Source organism: Ammospiza caudacuta, chromosome 1, assembly GCF_027887145.1.
Source record: "Ammospiza caudacuta isolate bAmmCau1 chromosome 1, bAmmCau1.pri, whole genome shotgun sequence".
Lineage (NCBI taxonomy): Eukaryota > Metazoa > Chordata > Aves > Passeriformes > Passerellidae > Ammospiza > Ammospiza caudacuta.
This window is the reverse complement of record NC_080593.1, coordinates 156553272-156560598: the sequence shown is the minus strand read 5'-3', so window position 1 is coordinate 156560598 and position 7327 is coordinate 156553272. Positions and strand designations below refer to the sequence as shown.

General features: G+C 55.8%; 1 long non-coding RNA gene across 1 annotated transcript; it reads right to left on the bottom strand.

Moving 5' to 3' along the window:
* Positions 1-3676: 3676 nt before the first annotated feature.
* LOC131567145 (uncharacterized) lies at positions 3677-6205 on the bottom strand. The gene is made up of 2 exons (XR_009275627.1): positions 6108-6205; positions 3677-4437 (listed from the first exon to the last, which is right to left on the bottom strand). It is a non-coding gene; the product is annotated as an uncharacterized LOC131567145 (long non-coding RNA).
* Positions 6206-7327: the final 1122 nt, after the last annotated feature.

Sequence of the window (7327 nt, the reverse complement as noted above, 5' to 3'; positions counted from 1 at the left end):
GGGCAGTGCCATGAGCAGTGCTGGACCTGCTGGGCTCAGAGGCTTTTCCATCCAACCCAACCATTCCATGATTCCTTGATGCCCAGTCCATCCTGGCAGCTCCTGGCACTCTGTTTGGCAGCTCCAGCCCTGGCCAGTATTTCTGTCTGCACATTCTCCCTCGGGAAGCATTCCCTGCTCTTCCTCTGCTGCTCCCAGGCCTCTCCTGTTTGAGAGTTTTAAGAGCAGCTTTTAAGGGTTTTAAGGTGGCACCAGCAAAAGGAGGTTTGAAATAAAGGCAAAAGCCTGACAAGGTTTGTGAGCAAAGCTCACTCAGTGGTTAAAGCACACAGAGACAAAAATCTAAAGCTAAAATCACCCTGGTCTGACTCACCTAGATCTAAAGGGTGAAGGATCCCAGGGAAACATCCCAGAAGTCACAGCCCAAACAGAGAGCTGAGGAGCAGGCAGCAGGCAGGGGCACAGGAGGGCACGGGGTATGCACAGGGACAGGGTTACACTGTGAGAAATGCCGCGGGAGCTCAGGGAAGGGCACAGGGACAGGGTTACACTGTGGGAAATGCCCTGGGAGCTCAGGGAAGGGCACAGGGACAGGGTTACACTGTGAGAAATGCCCTGGGAGCTCAGGGAAGGGCACAGGGACAGGGTTACACTGTGGGAAATGCCCCAGAAGCTTGGGAAGGGCTCAGGGGATGCACAGGGACAGGGTCACACCTGTGAGAAATGCCCTGGGAACTTGGGAAGGACATGGGGGATGCATAGGGGCAGGAACAGGGTTACACCTGTGAGAAATGCCCTGGGAGCTCGGGAAGGGCTCAGGGAAGGGCTCAGGGAAGGGTCGGTGCCTCTGCTCCTCTGCAGGGCTGAGCCCCAAGGGCCGGGGGAGCAGCCCAGGCTCCCAGCTCAGCGAAGGTGAGGCCTCTCCCAGGGAATGCCAGGCACAGCCCAGGGGCAGAGGAGCTCCAAGGCTCCCAGGAAGCGTTTGCAGGTCACAGGAGAGAGGGTGGACTTTGGTCATGGCCGTTTTCCATCTTGGCTGCAATTCAGGCCGGGAGATCTCTGGAAGTTCCACAGAGAAAATGTTCCGCTTGTGTTGTTGTTCAGGCAAGAAAAATAAGTTCCCAAGGCCGTTTTTTTAAAGGAGGAGCTTGTTATCCATGCAGCAGGAATTCCTGGGAGCAGACTGTGCTCCTGATAAGCTCGGGAGGAGCTTGGCAAGCAGGTGCTGCTCGTTGGGGACTGATGGCATTTCTGAGCTCACAGAGCAGTGTGTGGGGTGCAGCACCCCAGATCCATCTCCCACCTGTCTGTTCCTGGGACTCCACATCCCACTGCTCTGTTCCTGGGGGTCCAGATCAAGTCTTTCCTGTCCCAGGGCTGCCTGTCTGTCCCCTGTTCCTCTCCCAGGACTGCCCAGGTCCCTCTCTGTCCCCAGGTCCCTCTCTGTCCCCTGTCCCTCTCTGTTCCCTGTCCCTCTCCCGGGCTCCCTCTTTGTCCCCTGTCCCTCTCTGTCCCCTGTCCCTCTCCCGGTGCTCCCCAGCTCCCTCCCTGTCCCCTGTCCCTCTCTGTCCCCTGTCCCTGTCCCAGGGCTCCCTCTCCATTCCCTGTCCCTCTCTGTCTCCTGTCCCTCTCTGTCCCCTGTCCCTGATTTCCAGAGCAGAGCCTTCCTGATTTTCTGGCTCTGGGCCGCCCCTGACGGAGCAGAGCTGCCCTGGCAGCTTCTCCTCTCTGCTGCCCTCCGGATCCACCCTGCGGTTTGTTTATTTCTGGAAGCCCCTCCCCAGCACCTGTCGTGCTGCTGCTGTCCCTGTCCCACCCCCGAGGCCACGTGAGTGTCACACACAGGATCCCCGGGGCTGGCCCGGTGTCCCACGGCCCTGGGGCTGTCCTGGCTGTCCCCGTGTCCCATAACCCTGGGTGTGCCTCCTGTCCTGGTTGACCCCATGTCCCACAGCCCCGGGGCTGCTCTGGCTGTCCCCGTGTCCCCCTGTCCCACAGCCTCGGGGCTGTCCTGGCTGTCGCCGTGTCCCATAACCCTGGGTGTGCCTCCTGTCCTGGTTGTCCCCATGTCCCACAGCCCCGGGGCTGCTCTGGCTGTCCCCGTGTCCCCCTGTCTCACAGCCCCGGGGCTGCCCTGGCTGTCCCCATGTCCTACTGTCCCCGGGGCTGCCCTGGTTGTCCCCATGTCCCACAGGCCCCAGGGCTGCCTCCTGTTCTGGCTGTCCCCTTGTCCTGCTGTCCCCGGGGCTGTCCTGGCTGGCCCCATGTCCTGCTGTCCCCGGGGCTGTCCTTGCTGTCCCTGTGTCCCACAGCCCCGGGGCTGTCCTGGCTGTCCCCTTGTTCCGGTGTCCCGTGTCCTGACTGGCTCTGTGTCCCACTGGCCCCGGGGCTGCCTCCTGCCCTGGCTGGCCCCGTGCCCACGGTGCCAGGGGAGGAACTGGGGCTGCAGCCAGGAGCTGCTGCTGGGCCAGTGACGCTGCCAGAGGCCAAGTCCAGAGTCCAAGAGCCTTTCGGGTGCTTCCCTGCGGGGTGTTGGTTCTGGGGTGGGAGTGGGGCAGGCATTGAGCCCTTGAGAGGTTCCCACTCGGATCACTCTGCCAGCTCTGGGCCACAGCACAGAGGAGATGTGGAGCTGCTGAAGTGAGTCCAGAGGAGGCCACGGAGGTGCTTCGAGGGGTGAAGCCCTTCTGCAGTGGAGACAGCTGGGAATGTTCAGCCTGGAGAAGTATCCATGAAAACACCAAAGCTTCTTCCACTGGCTAAAGGAGCTCCAGGAGAGCTGGGGACAGACTTTGGACAAGGGCATGGAGGGACAGGACAAGGGAGAATGGCTCCCCAGTGCCACAGGGCAGAGAAAGATGGGATATTGGGAAAGAATCTATCCCTGTGATGGTGGTGATGCCCTGGCACAGGCTGCCCAGAGAAGCTCTGGCTGCCTCATCCCTGGCCGTGTCCCAGGCCAGACTGGGCAGGTCCTGGAGCAGCCTGGCCCAGGGGAAGGTGTCCCTGCCCATGGCAGGGCTGGCACCGGATGAACTTTAAGGTCGCTCCATCCCAAACCATTGCAGAGCCCCCGGGGCCGGGATGGGGCGGGCGCTCGGCAGCGCCAGCAGCTCGTGCTGCCGCCTGCTGTTGGCACCCGGAACTGCAGCTGGGGGCAGCGCATGCGCAGTGCTGCTGATTTCCCGCGCTCGCTGCTGCCCTCCTGTGGACAATTCCCGAACCACAACTCCAGGGGATGAGCGGGTAAAGAGGGAAAATCCCTGATTTGAAAGGAAAAAGAGTTTCCTGAGTGAAACATCAGGGTTTTTTCCATCAATAAATGGGTGGTGCTGCCTCTGTCCCCATTTCTCCATTTTATTTTTCATCTTTCTTCATTCTGTTTTCTTTTTTTTTTTTTTTCTCCCAATGCTTCCTCTGAAGTGTTACCACAAATCAGGAACTTTGGAACTGACCCCAGACTGATCGTTCATCCTTTTTTAATTGCACTGAGCAGCCCCCACCAGCTCCCTCAGCCCTTCCTGGTGCTCCACACATTTCCGCAGCTCCATCCCTTCCCTGGACATGCTCCAGCCCCTCCAGGTTCTTTCTGAGGGACTACAGTGAACAAGGAAAAAGGGAGGAACATTTCTCCAGCACCTCTTCGTAGATCAAGCTTTGAAAAATAAAGCTGTAATGAAAATTCCAGGAACTGCTTTATTTTAGGAAATGAGGCACCCTGCAGGAGAGGCGTTTAAAGAGCTGGTAGCAGATACACCAGGTGAGTCAGCAGCAAATTTTGGTTAACTTTTGATTCACCATGCAAGCAAGGATCAAATTTATGATAAACATTTGATGCACCAGGTGAGCAAGGATTAAGGTTTTGATACATTTTGATGCACCAGGTGAATAAGCAGCAATTTGATGCTACATCAGGCAAGGCAGCCAAGGAGCGCTAGGAGGTGGCCCTGACATTGCCACTCCCAAACCCCTCTATCGGGAGGTGCCCAAATGGCCCCAGGCGCTGCCCAATCTCTGCTGTCTGTGCTGTCCCGCACTGTCCTGGATATTCCAGCCCCCTCATGCTGGGCCTGCTGCCCTGTCATTGCTCCCTCTTGATGGGGCATTTCCTGGATCGACGCCTTGGTACATTGACCACGGAGGCCGCAATGACAATAATGACCAAAGTGGCCAAAATGACCCTAGTAAAATTATCAGTCACAGCGATCTCAATGAAGAAAGAGATCATAATGGCCGTAACGTACTCGGTAGTCTTGGTGACCTCTGTTTCTCTGGGGGTCCTGGTGGCCTTCGTCCTGGTGGCTTTCCACAGCGATTTCCAAGAACACAGTGACCTTGCTGGCCTCGTGGCTTAGAGGGTTCCAATGGCCACTGCCATGGCCACGGTAGCCAGGAGAAGCCCCCCAAGGTGGGGGGAGTTCCTGGGGAGGCTCCCACCTGTGGGGACAAAGAGAGGGGTCAGGGGGATCATGGGATGAGAGGGTCAGGGGGGCATCAGGAGGGCCATGGCGGGAGGGACAGAGATGGTGGGGGGCCCTGAGAGTGTAGTGTCAGAGGGGGCCATAACAAGGCCCATTTCCCCTGTACTCAGCCATGTCCGCCATGGCCATGGCCATTGCCAGCAGTGCCAGGGTGTGAGCCGGGGGGGGCATGGAGAAGAGAGGCCACAGGCACCAGCGTGGGACACTGCGGGAAATTGAGGGGACACAAAATACAGACTGTATGACACAAGGAGGACACTGGGGATGCTGAGGGAACACTAATGGGACAGAGAGAGGGGACTCTGTGGGACATGGGGTGGCTTCCTTGGTGAGTGGCTGGGGAGGGACGGTGGGATCAGCCCAGGGAGAATGGAGGGCAGCCCTGGCCAGGAGACCCCTGCACATTTTTTGAAACCTGATTCCAAATCCTGGGGTCACTCCTGGATGGCCCAGTGCCCCCCAGACCCCCCAGCTCCGAATCCCACTCCCACAGTCCTATATCCCTCCTCAAGGTGTCTTGTCAGCCTCCCTGCAGGACCCTGACTCACATCCTGGGGTCACTTCCTGATGCTCTCCCCAGTAACCCCAGTGACCCCACAGACTCCCAGTTCCACTCCTATAGCACTGTGTGGCCCCCCCTCCCGGTCTTTCCCAGTGCCTCCATTACCCCAATCCCTCTCCCAATCCCTTGTACCCCTCCCAGTGACCCCATGTGCCCCAGGACCCTGGCCCAAGGTTTAGGGTCCCCAATGGGTCCCACTTGTCCCTGTCCCCTTCTCCCCTTACCTAAAACTCACTCTCAGTCCCTTGACCACCCTGGTGACCCCTGGACCCTGATCCAGTCCCGTGTGCCCCCCAAGTGTCTCCCAGTACCCCACTGCCACTCCCATGGTCCTGTGTCTCCCATCACTGGCCCATGGACAGCCCCAGGGACCCCAGTCCCTGTCCTGTGACACCCCCAGGGCCACACCAGACCCCAATCCCTCAGTCCCATGTTCCTCCCCAAGGGTCCCCAGTCCTTGACACCAAATCCAGCCGGAGTGAAGCTCCCTGATGGAACCGGAGGTATCAGAAAGCCAGAATTATTTCCCAGCTTGGACTCACAGGGGAGCTCTCCTGGTCCTGCAGGTCAGGGAGGACCTTACCATGGAGTATGTATCCATCATAATTATAAATATACCTGAAATTGTGTCCTTTATCTAATATAGAAACCAGCATTTTTCCCGTAAATAATCTGCATGGCTCTGCCTCTTCTAAGAAAGAATTTTTATTGTGCTGGAGAATAATAAAAAAGGGGTTTTCTCAGTGTGGTTTTCACTGAGTGCTGCAATATCCCAGATCACCTTGCCTCAAAATTTTGCTTTGGGCAGGCGCTGCTCCTTCTGTGTTACAGAACTTGCCAAAAAACCACTCAGTGGAGTTCCCTTTATCTGTTTCTCCACAGGTTCCAGCAACCTTTGCCCTGCTATGTCCACACTTCTACATCCTTTTTTGGTTTTTGTCCGTTCATCTTTGAGCTCTATCCAGCACCATTAAGGCATCTAAAACTTTCTATTCTCTCTCCACGACCCCAATCCCACCATCCCATGTCCCCCCTTGCCCCCAGTCCCACTCCCCACTGCTCACTGAGTTGCAGTCACAGCTCAGATACCAGCTGGGGTCCTTTATCAGATGACATCAGCAGAGGATCAGCAATGGGACATCACGCCATGATCAATATGATCAAGTGAAGTCAAATTTATTACAAGAACAAACTGTATTTATGCTTTGTTCTACTGTTCACGCACCTCAAGCTAATCCATGATTGGTTCAGCCTATCTGTGCACGCGTCTCAAGCCTTCAGCTGATTGGTTAGTCTTCTTTCTTCATGCATCTCACTGTGGTTTATTGTTTTGCCTTCAGGCAGTCTGCTGTGGTTTTTTGCTCCGTCTTCTTAGCGCGCCTCACATCCTGGACTTGTTTTTCTCCTGAGTAGCCTCTTCCTGTTTTTGAGCTATCGGAGACACTGTGAAGTTCTACTCAGACCCCTTAAAGGCTGGATTGGGCACAGTGTCCGTTTTCCTGCAACAATCCCTCAACAGACATCCCTGTAGCACCTTCAGCCTGGGCATGATCTCTTGGGGCAGTGCCTGGGTGACTGAGCTGAGCTGAGCTGCCCAAAGAAGTGGCTGTAATACAATATGGGGCACACCAGCTTGGGGATTGACAAATCCCTGTGGGAAATAGACTTGCATTAAAACTGCATGAGAGGTTCCTTTGAATTCCAAACCATCACCTCCAGGCATCACTGAAAGAGGAAACACTCCTGGAGATTACTGGCAGATGTATTTTCTGAGCTACCACACCAACATGGGCTCAGGTATCTCCTGGTGTTGGTGCATCCCTTTTTTGGACGTCCAAAACTTCTCCTGCCACAACAACGAGGCCAGGAAAGTCACCCAGACACTGCCCCAAGAAATCATCCCCAAGTTCAAGGTGCCTACAGGGATGTCATCTGATAGGGAACCCCAATTGGTGTCTGAGGTGTGACAGCAACTCAGTGAGCAGTGGGAAGTGGGACTGGGAAGAACTGGAGGAACATGGGACTGTGGGATTGGGGTCATGGAGGCTGAGCAATAAGAGAGAGAAAAGAAAGTTTCAGTTCTCCTGAAAGTGCTGCATAGGGCGTAAAGAAGAAGTAGCAAAAAAAAAAAAAAACTGATGTAGAAGTGTGTACACAGATGAGCAAAGGAACCTCATCTTATAATGGGAGAATGTTATAATGTGGAGAAAGAGATAAAGGGCACTACAATGAAAGGTTTTTGACAAATTCTGTAACACAGAAGGAGCAACAGTGCCTGCCGAAA